The sequence below is a fragment of the Aythya ferina genome (genome assembly GCF_964211825.1).
Source record: "Aythya ferina genome assembly, chromosome: 11".
Lineage (NCBI taxonomy): Eukaryota > Metazoa > Chordata > Aves > Anseriformes > Anatidae > Aythya > Aythya ferina.
In genome coordinates this window covers 159,722-171,983 of record NC_140307.1, presented here as the reverse complement: position 1 = coordinate 171,983, position 12,262 = coordinate 159,722, and the positions used below count along the sequence as shown (strand labels likewise).

General features: G+C 43.5%; 1 protein-coding gene across 1 annotated transcript in view; it reads right to left on the bottom strand.

The window, feature by feature from the left end:
- Positions 1 to 11,490, bottom strand: part of MAP1A (microtubule associated protein 1A) — a 60,150-nt gene extending 48,660 nt beyond the window's left edge. The window contains exons 1-2 of the mRNA XM_084531693.1: positions 11,385 to 11,490; positions 6,682 to 6,783 (exon numbers count right to left, since the gene is read on the bottom strand). The gene's annotated coding sequence lies outside the window, so the exon portion shown is untranslated. The remainder of the gene's footprint in view (positions 1 to 6,681; positions 6,784 to 11,384) is intronic.
- Between the last annotated feature and the right edge of the window lie 772 nt (positions 11,491 to 12,262).

Below are 12,262 nucleotides of genomic sequence, written 5' to 3'. Positions count from 1 at the left end.
CCACCATTTCTGCTAAAACAAACATGAAATTCCCCAAAGGGTAGGAGATAGAAAAAAAGAGCGTGCTAGAGCTACTCTTATTTGTGAGGCCACTGTCACTGTAGTTGCTGTGCTTACAATGCGCACAGCCACCAGGAGAATGTTGCCTTTGTCAAGTTAAAGAAGTGTCACTACAGCACTGCAAGAAAAACACGCAAGTCAAAGTTTCTGTGTGTAGCCACTGTGAGGGAACATGAACTAGTTACCAGAGCACTGTTTAAAGTAGCATCAAGCCTGTCTTTGAGAACAGATAATTAACATAACTATTTTGCAGCATATAGATCCTTCATAAACAGTTATCCAGTAATTGAAAGCTGCTCATTTTATGAAATGGAGAAAATAGTATTGACTTTTTATTGCTGTTTTTCCAGAGATGCTGAGTGCAATCACATGCCCCTTCTTTCTTCTTAACTGGCCATCTCACTCAGAGCTGTTAAACGCTTATTTAAATAAGAAACACAGCTCAGAAAAGTAGAGATAAGAGAATAAGGCCAGACAGTCAAGAAAAAAAGTGCTATTCTAGGCAAAAAATAGAAAGAATTAAAATAGGTTACACAGTAAGAGATAGCAGTTGTCTGATGAGTAAAAAAAAAAAAAAAAAAAGCCTTACATAAGTTGCTAAAAACAGTGCCTGCAACACTTGAAATGCCTGGGTTGTCAGAACAATAGAACTGGGTGTTCACCAAGGTCATGAAAGACACTGCTCTCAGTATGCAAATGCTGACTCCTAACAGCCAATTCAGCTTTCCAGCAAAAGGCACCCAGCTCTCAGAACTTGAGCCAGTAGTGCACTGACCTCAGCCAAATTTTATGGAAGCAAGTCATATTCTAGAGGATGCTGAAGTCTGGAGTGCAGGTAGGTGTTTTTATTTTGTGGTGATGTCACTCATGAACAGCAGCTGAAGATAAGAACTGGAAGTCTTAGCTGTATGCTCAAGTACTACAAGAAGTCACATAAGAAGCATACTACAAATAGGGTCAGCAATTATAGAGAGGCAATAACACCAAGAAATCATTCAAATAGGGAAAGCCAGTATTTTGCTAGATTTCTTATCTGATAGATCTTGTTCAAAGGGGATGATTTTTTCCCCCCACATTCTTTAGGTGCATAGTTTCATGAATCGCTCATTATTAAAAGGGCAAACAATAAATTAAGAAGGCACAGCGTTATCTTCAAAAGCATGTGAAGTAGTGCGCCTATCCATTCAAGTTTAGCTTAGATAAGCAAAATGATCACAGGGATTGAACAACTGACTTAATCTTAGAAGTCCCAAATCCTTCAATTTGGAGAGGAAGGGCAAGAGCATGAAATACATTCAAGGCTTACAAAAAAATCAGTCATAGATCAGGTCACTACTCACCAAATTCTAAAATGCTAAATGATAGGAAACGCTCAGTGAAGCTAAATCAACTTAAGAAATAAATAACTTCTTTTGATAGCAAGCAGTAATTTCAGTAACTTGTTACACAGCTGTGAATGCAGACAGTATTTGTATTCAGAAGGGATTCAACTTTTTTTTTTTTTTAACTAAAAGGAGTTGCTGTGGACATGTCCTTTAACATCCCAAATCCAAGCATTATGCAGAGTGAGTGAGTATGAGGAAAAGAGGACAATCAAAAGCAGCTACACTCATATGCTCTCCCTGAAATACATCTCTTATTGTTGCTTCTTGAGACAGAATATCAGGCTACATAGACCACTGATCTGATTCAGTATGGCATTTCCTTTGACCTTACTCATTTTTAATAAACTGAATAGAATTTTCACTTCTTACCTTACTATACAGTAGAGAAGATGAACAGAATCAGAGCATTTCTGAAAATTAATTTCTTTCATAGTAATGATACTTCACATGAGTGAATCCTATATGATTTTACTGAATCCTCAGTAGTTTCAAGTGTATAATAAATACGTACAGAAGTGTCAGTTGTAAAATGCAGGTTAAACATTTATAAGAATTCTGGAGCAAGAGAAGCACTATTTACCCTTTCAATCGGTAGCCAGCATTTGGATACGACAGCATGAAAACAAGAAACCAACATTCATTTAACCTTTGCTTAGCTCAAATATAGGAACATGTTATTGGAGCTCTGGGTTCTTACTTTCCATCAAGCAGTCTGTTGGGCTATCACAGTAAGAACTAAAACGCATACTTTATGAACAAAGCAACATTTTAAAATACACAAAGGTAAAACAAAAAATATTCCTCATAACTTCCTAACCTGGCCTAACAAAGAAGGTTCATTATGCTGGCTTCAAACAGGTAAGATGAAGCCCAATATTATTATCACGGACAATCCTGAAGATGTATTATTTTACAAAAAGAGCTCACTTAGTATTGAAAGAAGTATGTTAAAGATAGTAAAAGCTGTATTTTTGAAATAAAGTCTTACGACTTCATAACATTTGTATGACATGTCTCTCATTCTACAGGTTGAATAAAGCTGGAAATATTCAGTGAATTTATTATGTATTTGGAATAAATCATTTTAGAGAATGAAACAATTTCTATTCTAAAGAAAAATTTAGAAATAGTGGTAGTGTTAAACAGTCTGTACAAACAGATTATTTCTATATAAGAACTAAGAGATCGACTAAGAAGAAATCAGCTTCCAACCTGAGATCTAGTACTCTGGCATTTAAGTCCTAGAAAACTGGACAGCCTATCAGCAGTAAGGATTTACATGGACTATATAATGAATAACAACTAGCATGTCATTACAGGACCTTACTTGTTAATAAAGCCAAAAAAAGCTTGTCAGAGCCTCAAACATCATATTGATATAATGCACCTTATGAAATATTAATTATACTATTTAAGCCTAGCTTGACTTTCAATTGTGTCATTAGTTGGTTATAACAAGTTTTCTGAAGACTACCACAGAATATAATCTGAGAGGAAAGATTACTAGTATAGCTATTCAACTATCTTAAACTACCAGTCTAGCTGAAAGCAGCTGCTACTATTTCTGAAGTTTTGTTGTTGTTGTTGTTTTATTCCTGCTTTCTACAGGAATGTAACTGTTTTTTTTTCCCAAACAAACTCAAACAAGGATCAGGAAGTAGGTTTATCATGTTCTGAGAAGTAATTATTCTGAGCATTTTACATTGCCACATGTCAATTTCTATTGGAAAAGCATAGTCTCTCTGTTTTGCAAAGAACTATTACCATCCAGACAGTGTACATGATCAAGTACTTATGGCAGCCAATGGCAACTGACAGCAGTACAAAAGTGCACATAGGGGTACCCTCACCATAAGGGCACACAAGCCTTCAATATTTCACCTTGAGTTGGTTTGACAGTTATTTTTCTCATCACATTACCCTTTCCCTCCTTCAGGACATTTATTAGCTTCCAGATTCTCCATAACACACGGAGAGTTTGTCATGCAAGATCCTTTCTAATTCTTCCTACCTTCTTCCATTATTCTGCTGCCAATCAGGACTATCCCTTTTCCCTGTAGACAGTTCATCATCAGATGCTTATTTTGTTTCATGCTGTCCCTACCATCCATAGCTCTCTCCTGCAAACTATGCTGCACAATTACCCCAAGAGCAAAAAAGTCGTGTTGTTTGTGATAATCAGAAGTGAGCCAGCAAGATAGGTTAGCAAAACAGTCACCTTTTGTAAGGTGGATTAGGTATCATTTATGACTGCCTCACCGTTATTGGTTTTGCCCTCAGCTTATCTCCTCTCATTTGAGCCACATCTTAGACTCATTTGTTCCTCATCTCTAAATAAGCTGAAACAGAAGTTAGAAAATAAGTTGGATTCTTAAACATGAAAGTACTTAGTATAGAAAAAACTGCTCAAACAAGTGTGGCACAGCTAAAAACATTTAAGATAGCAATTATCTTCCAGAGGGTATGATCTGATGGCATATATGTAATGCATAAAGACTGTTCCCAGGTCACATTTAAAGTTTTTCTAGATTGTCATGTCAGTTGTGACCTGCAATTTCTGTTTTTGCAATCTTTCCTATGTTCTCCTCCTAACCATACCATAACCAGTTTCTTGCTAGCTACCACCAGAAATCTCTCTACACTTCAAGATTTACCACCTTCAAATAAATGATGGTATTATAGCCTAACTCCTCGGTTTTCAAGCTGAAAGGCATTCACCTTTAAGCTACATTATCTTCTGCAATAATCTTGAACTACATGAACTGTCATCATTGTCTACAGCTCGAGGCAGTTGCTTAATACAACTTAAGTTGTGGCTATTATCCTCACACTCACTCTTTTTGCCTCAAGATTCTTGATCCCACAGAGCGATCCCTCTGAGAAATCATCTTGCTGCATTTTGACTAACATGTTTACTGAATTGATCAACAAGAACATGCAACTTTCTAGTTTGATGCAAAGCTGCTCTCTCAACTTCCATAACCCCTAAGACTGTCTCTACCTGGCTGTTCTTGCTCTAAGTGCTGCCAGGGGACTATTAGAGAAGTCATATGCCAGCTGCACACACTTGCAACAAACCAAGTAGCCACCTATGGAAACTAATCAGCTCCTAAGATCAATCCTTAGATAACCAAACCAGAATCTCATGTCTATACTGCTGACAGCTTCATCACACAAGCAGGAACAGCTGAAGGCCAGCTGTACTTCTCCCTTCCCAAAGGAGTACTACAGCAAGAGATTTTTGTGTGGAGTCAAAACAAACGTGTTGATCTATTTGAAATTCTGCAGATGTGTATTTATGGAGAAGGGCTTTAAGAAAGAGTGCTACTATATCTAGTACCACATTAAACTGCAAGCCTTCAATTTCAAAGCCTGGGCAATTTCAACTTCCTCAGTGAAATGAAACAAGCCAAGCTGAGATTGTGCAAATGGACTCACCCCAGGATGACTAAAATGATCATTATCCTTAGTGATACCATAATACTGAAAAAGCAACATGGCAAGAGATTTAAGTACTATTTCCCACTGCTGAGACTTCAATAGCTCTAAGTCACACTGTCTTTTCATAGGAAAAAGGAATTTGGCCACCACCTACCTTTCTCCCTGCTTCAACTTACCAAAGAAAAGTATTTCCTGTAGCTCTTGCCTAAAACGTAACCAATTCATTACAGCTACAATAGTGCACTCATATTAAACGTGGTTAGGAATTCATGCCGGAAGTTACTTTTACAGTATGCAGAAGCAGAATCGCTTCCTTTTGATTAGTTTATTATATTTGATAGAAAACAGCTCATTTGTTTGGCATATCACTTTTGAAGAGATAATGGTAACTGGAAAGTGTATTACATTTCATATGCTTAATATTTTCAGTTATAGGGGAAAATATCCAGACAAGAGATCTGAACCTTGCCCCTTGTTCTATGGCTAATAGGATTCCTTGAACAGACTCCATGGACTTTGATTTCCAAAACACTGACAAGTGGAAAAAAATCACTTATCTATGTCTGCTGGCTCCTTCAAAGAACTACAAGCAGGACTTCCCTTTGCAGAATCGGTGGGTACTGTTTTCAGATTGACACTAATTCTGTCCTTTATTATAGTTTCTACTGATTTGCCCAATAGAATTAGCAGTTGGTTGGCAGGCCTGCAGTTCCCTGGATCCTTCTTGGAACCTTCTTTATAGACTGGCATTGCATTTATCACCCCCTTGCTCTGGAGGAAAGAAAAAGTTTTAGGTGAGAGAATACACGCTACTAATATTAATCCAGATATTTCAACCCTTAGTTAAGAATTCTTCAGTGAACATTATACTTTGTTACCTTGTTTGAATCTATTTGTACCATAACCCCTGTAATAGTTGCTTTAAATGCAGACAGATCTTCTGCCATGTCTTGGCTTGCAAGTTTAATAAACAGTATTTTAATACACACACAGAAAAGACCCCATAATATACACACTGCTTTGCCAGGAGGGAGATTTTCTATCTCCATATTAAAAGAGTCACAAGTAAGTTAAGAGACCTCAGTCAGTGGCAGATTTGAGAAGAGTCTAAGTACCTTCTTTCACAGCTATCCATTAAGAGAACAGTTTGGGGAAAATATATTCAAGAAGCTTTGACAAGAGTGTAAAAGGAACAGTGAGTTATAAGAGAGTTGTTATAAGGGTTTTGCAACAGCATCATTAGTGCTTATTACAGCAACTTTAACATACATTACATAAATTATAAACAGCGTAACTAGAATCCAAGCTTTGACTGTTAATGACACTGTCAAAATGCTTTTACTTATTATTCTTCTCAGGAGGAGGAAACAGGCCTCCAAAAAAAGTGATTCAGAAAGCCCTTTGATTAGTCTTACACACCCCTTGCAACATATTTTATACATGCAAAAGTACATTCTAAAACCCAAAAGGAAGAGGTAGATAGTACATAACTCAAGTAACACTATATTGTGCCATATGAATAAGGTACAGAAGACAGACAAATTCTAACTAGGTTAATACACGTTTACACGGCACGTTTGTATTCACTCTATTCTCAGTAGTAATTAAGTTAAATTCCTTACATCCAACAGATCCTTAAGACTGTTTTTCTTCTTTAGTGTTTGCCTGCAGAATCCTGAGCAAACAATTCACTAAATGATTATGACATTCTAAATCAAAATCAGCTGTATTCTGTATTTTTTCTAATCTAGAAAGAAAAAAAGTAAAAGTTAATGGTGATAAACTAACAACTGACCTTTGACTTCTGAAGAAAACTGAGCCAGGTGCCGGGTTACAAAGAGTCGCAGTTGCTGATTCAGGTCACAGGAGAGAAGGTTAATATTCCAGGAACGAATTCCTGCCCAACAGAAGAAGAACAGTGAACTGTTGTTACATTTACTCCAGAAACAGAAGAGGAGACAGAAATTAACAAGACACATAAGAACCAATGATGGTCTTCCAAACATCCCTACCCATGGCAGGGGTGTTGGAACTAGATGATCATTAAGGTCCCTTCCAATCCAAACTATTCTATGATTCTATGTTTCAGGCTGAGAAAAAGTCTTCAGAATCAGAGGGTCAGAAGGTGTTTCCCTTCCATAACACATCTATCCCTGGAGTACATGCAGTAAGCAACTCGTCATTCAACCTAGGCTTCAAATGAGTGAAACTAATAAAAAAGTTCAAGGAATAGTGGCTAAATTACTCGACTGCCCAAGCAAGGCAGTTACACTATGTTACCTTTACATCGTCTGCATTATCCAGCACTGGTTGCATATAGAGACAGGCTACTGAATGTTTCAATTACTCAACACCTCAGTCACTCTGGTTTCTATGCTCTTATAGCTTGAGCATCCTCCAAGTCACAAGAGCCTCCTCCCCTCTCACCCCCCCCCAACTCCCTCTGCCTAATCACTCCTTCAAAGCCCCTGATCCTACTCAAAGACCCTTTGAGTTTGCTCTTTAATCTACATAATCTTTGTAAGCTAATCGCCTTCATATCAGCAGGAAACAGTGTCTGCTCCCGGAGCAAATGGCACCACGCTGTGCTGGGAAGTCACCTTCAGACTTCAGCGTGAGCAGCTGTACATTCTAGATGACACCAAACACTACAGATCAGATCTTCTTCACAAACTAGTAAGGAACAACCTCTCCTGGATGGTGTGATACTACATTGTGGTACCACAGAACAGAAATGGAAAGTCACCATGAATCACTACTCTGGCCTCTTATGCTCCTGGTTGCAGAAGCACAGCTGTTGAAGAACAATATCACAGACTTCTAAGAGTTTATTGCAACAAGAGTTTCAGCTCCATTTTTTGGGGGGTCCTTGATGACAATTCTTCCACCATTTTCTGGAAACCTGTCCTCTCTTGTATAAAGAAAAAAAGTTTTATTGTTTGTGCATCCAGTATCTGCTCTCTTTCCAAGTGAAGCACTTTGACTTTTCATGCAGATACCATTCCCAGTTACTGCAGTTTTTGTTCTCCAGCACCGTAACTTGATGTTACACAAGAGCTGCTGACTACTGGTGGGAAACAGTACCTTCTAGGATACAAGCTCCAGCTTTGTACACAAAACCAAGACAGAGTTAGTAAGCATTGCATCGCAGTTCAGTAGTCGAGAGGCCTGTAAAATCCACAGAAACTCAAGAAAGTTTTGATCTTAGTTTCTTTCTGGTGGCAGCTGACAGAGGAATGCAGCTTATCAACCGACAGTCTGCACAGCAGAGCATAAAAAAGTAAACCCTCTGAACATCAAAAAAGCTTACTGCCACTTTCAGTGTCACAGAACATCTATTCCTTTCTGTGTAGCCTTGGAATAGGTAAAAGTAAGATGTGCAATAAGAGACAAGGAGCAAAAAGGTGAAAAGAATGTTTTCCTATGAAATACCGTTGGAAAGCATGATGGATTAAACCAATGTCAAATATAAGTGCCTCTTAATGCAGTGCTGATGAGCATTCCGACCCAAACAGGAGCAAGGTGGCACTCTGCAGGGCATATCCTGCTGACTTTAGCTGCTGTGCCAGAGTCCTGGTGTCCTACTGCAGAGATAGATGATATCTGAGGCACTGCTACTTCCTCTAAGACACAGACATGAGAGACACTCTTTCAGATTAAGGAAAGGGAGAAGTAAAATTCTCATTTCACTCATTATCTTACTTGTCACAATTTATTCAATGTTTCCTTCCCCTCCAGGAAAGGAATCTCACTCCCCTTGCCACAGTTTCAATTTATACCATGGCAGGACAGTCAGAACATTGTCTTTGCTGATTGGCTTCCTGTTTCCAGATACAGGAGTGCGGACTACACCGTAACAAGGTTTATAGGTGCCCACGCTCTTCACACGTACACAGCTTGGGTAAGGTACCATGGAACTCAGTTTCCCATCTCTATCCTAATGCCCTTGTAAACTTCTTTATTTCTTGCCAACATAACTGGCTCATAAGATTTGGCATTTCCTTCTAATATCATAGAATGTCTTTCAGATGTTGTTTTATAACTGGACAAGAGTCACAGCAACAGAGAAATCAGACCAGTATTTGTTAGACGGCATTTTAGAATAGGTGTTGTTCACGTTTTCCACAGATACACAATGCCACTGCATAAGAAGCACCAAGTGTGAGAACAAGCAGGTTCCCACAGTATCCTATATTCATTATTCCATTCTCCTGAACCCAGAAGAAAAGGGAAAGTACACTTTCTGGTTCAGCCAGAGTAAGAGATTTATTCACTTACTTTTCAAGTATCTCCTCCCAGTAAGTTTTTGTGCAGGCAGGGCCCCACAGCCAACAGAAAGAAACAAAATACGAACTGTTTTATCCTTAAATGATAGATAGATAGACAAGTTTGGCTTACCAACTTTATTTGCCAGTTTTGTTAATTTGATTTTCACTGGATCTATAAGCCTCTTCCTAGGCTTGCAAGGTTGCAGAAAAATGCTTTTGTGAAGGGCAAAAGCATTTTGTTATTTATACTGCTTCGTTTCCTGAGGAAATCAAATCCTCTGCTTAGCAGCCTGTTCTACCCTTACACAAGCCTCATGTGAAACCTCTTCAGCAAGCTACCCTTAAGAAATGGGATACATCATTTTTGTACTGTTTCCATGCTTCCAGAACTCCCTGACCAAGGGTATAGCTGCCTCCACCTTTATAACATGCTGTGTGTTGATAGATCTCAAGACACGCACACAGTCATTTTAATGATTCTTGTTATTTATATCAATTTTCAACTTACAGATCTCAATCTATTTCAAGAAGAGGCCATTCCCTCAGTTTCCACAGTGGAGAAAACTCCTCTATGGCTTGCTGGAGGTCATGCACCCCATCAGTGACAAAAGGAAGCCTGTAATCCAGGTTCATACCTTCTTCAGCAGTTCACTTGCTACTGAGCAAGGCATTCACTTCTACTGGGAGAGATGTACCAATACTCCTGCTTAAATAGCTCTTATGCCAAAAGATGGCTGCACTTGACAGGATTTCATTTCTGGTCAGACACAATTAACTGTAGAATTTGTATGTGTTATGGCACTTAACAATCCGTATTGCAAAATTTGCATCTATTTTTTCTGGAATTCCTAGGGTATTGGCATTTCAATCCATTAGTTTACAGTCCAATCAGCCACTATTTCAAAGATTCGTTCAAAAATGGGATCGAGATGGAAGTTGGCACACCATTTCAGTGAAGTCCCAAGCAAATAAAGCCATCCTGATGTGCAGAAAGCAGGAGCAGCCCTTCAAAGCCTCTCAGAGCCTAAGTGGTCAAAATCCAGTCTATCCCTGCTGAATAGAGTTGTCCCTCGGAAAATGGAATGAAGCACTGTCAGTAGTTGGTAAGTGGCCTGCCAAAGACGGGTGGATGGTAAAGATGCTGAAGTGGAGAAACTGGACACGGCACGACGTTTTTACACCCCCTTCTTAAATCACACCGTCTGTCTGTCCCTTAGTACTGTTGATGGTCAAAAGGCACACACCCACAGAAGTATCTCCCAATAGCGCAGTGTGGCCAATATTTACATCACTGGCATCTTTTAAGACAACGCACCTTGGAAACGAGGGGAGCGCATACCAACTTCCAAGCGTATGAGCCACCCCTCATTTCTCAGTGATGCGCTAAACTGCATGATGAAACAGGACCCCCTCCCCCGCCGCAAGGTCCTCACGGAGCCGGCAATCCAACCTCTCTTTTTCCTTCGGAACCATCAGAAGCTGCCGCAAAGCAAGAACTACCGTCCCGCCCCACCGCCCGGCCCCCGGCCCTTGGAACGGCCCCGCGGCCAATCGCACCGACAACGACCCTTCGCCAAGGGCGCCGGGCAGCGCCCAGCGCCGATCGCCAGCTGCAGCCGGGCGGCCGGCACCGCGCCTCGCCCTGCGATGTGCCGGGCTTTGGCCGCCCGCAGCCCCTCCGCCCGCAGGCCCCCGCCGGCAGCTGCAGAAGTCACTCGGGCGAGACAAAGCCTCGGCAGGAGGAACCTCGGGGGCGAGGGGAGCAAGGCCCGGTCTACCGCTCCTCTACTGAGGTGGAAATTCCAGAACCACGGAACGCCTTCAAACTCCGGACATTTGCGCACAGCGCTGAAGGCATTTGGCTAACGCAAGTAGAAGAATTCGCAGAGGGGAAAAAGGAAAAAGGGCAAGCACCCCCGCCGATCGCGGCCCGAACGCCCGCAGGCACGCCAGCCTGCAGCAGCAGCAGAGCCCCGGCCGCCTCCCGCCCGCAGATGACGCCCGGCCCCGCCGCCGAGGCCCCCCCGCCCCGCTCCGCGCCGCCTCGGCCGACACCTGCCCCCCCGCTCCGCCGTCGCCCCGTCCCCCCGGGCCGAGGACGAAGCTCTGCGACCCGGCGGCGGCTCCGCCTGGGGCCGGGCGTCCGCCTCCCGGCGGCGCGGCGGCAGGGCCGGCACCCCGCGCGGCCCCTCAGGCGGCGGCGGCGGCGGCGCCCGGCCCCGCTCCTCACCGCGCTCCAGGGCGCCGCGCAGCGCCCCGCGCTCCGGCTCCGTCCCGACCTCGCCGATCACCGCCAGCAGCGCGTGCCTCCGCGCCTCCCGGCCGCGCGGCCCGCCCGGCAGCCAGGGCGCTGCCGTCTCCATAGCGACCGGCCCGGCCGTCGTCTCCATGGCAACCCGGCGGCCGCTGCTGCAGCGCGCCGTGACTGGCGCACGGCTCTTAAAGAGCCCCGAGCTCCGCCCCGCTTGGCCCGGCCGGCGCGCGCTGCTGCGCTACTGCGGCGAACGCGGGCGCGGCCTCAGGGGGCGCGGCCTCCGAGGCCGCAGCCGGGCCCGGCGGCGCCGCGCCCCTCCGCGGGCCGGGGCCCCGCGCCTCGGCCCGGGATCAGCCTCGGGTCCGGGTTCCTCGCCGGCTCGGGGAGCTCGTGCCGCGGGCCGCGCGCAGCCGGCCTGCCCGAACCCGCGCCGTCCGCAGGCGCCAAGCGCGGCGCCGTCGCTACCCGGCCGGCGGCTGCCGGGAGCTGTCCCGGGCCGCAGGGCGGCGGGGCTGCCGGTCCCCGGCCAGGCGCAGCAGCGCTCCGTGAGCCGGTCGAGCCGTGAGCCGGACTCACGGCCTGTGAAAGAATAATCGTTGTTGATCTGACGGGAGAGAGTTGCTTAAGTACTGCTTAAACTCCGCAGAGGTTGTTAAGTGCCCCGTATTGGGTTATTGCAATATCCACAATAAAATCATGGAAGCCAGCAGTGCTAAAAGATGCCCAGGCTTGCCATCATTTACTTTTCCTTCTTCTCTGTCCCGCGGTAGTAAACAGAACAGAGAGATCGTTGTCTCCTGGCGATTCTTTTCCCTATTCAGTTGCAGACGTGTACTTGCCTCCAGTGGTACATG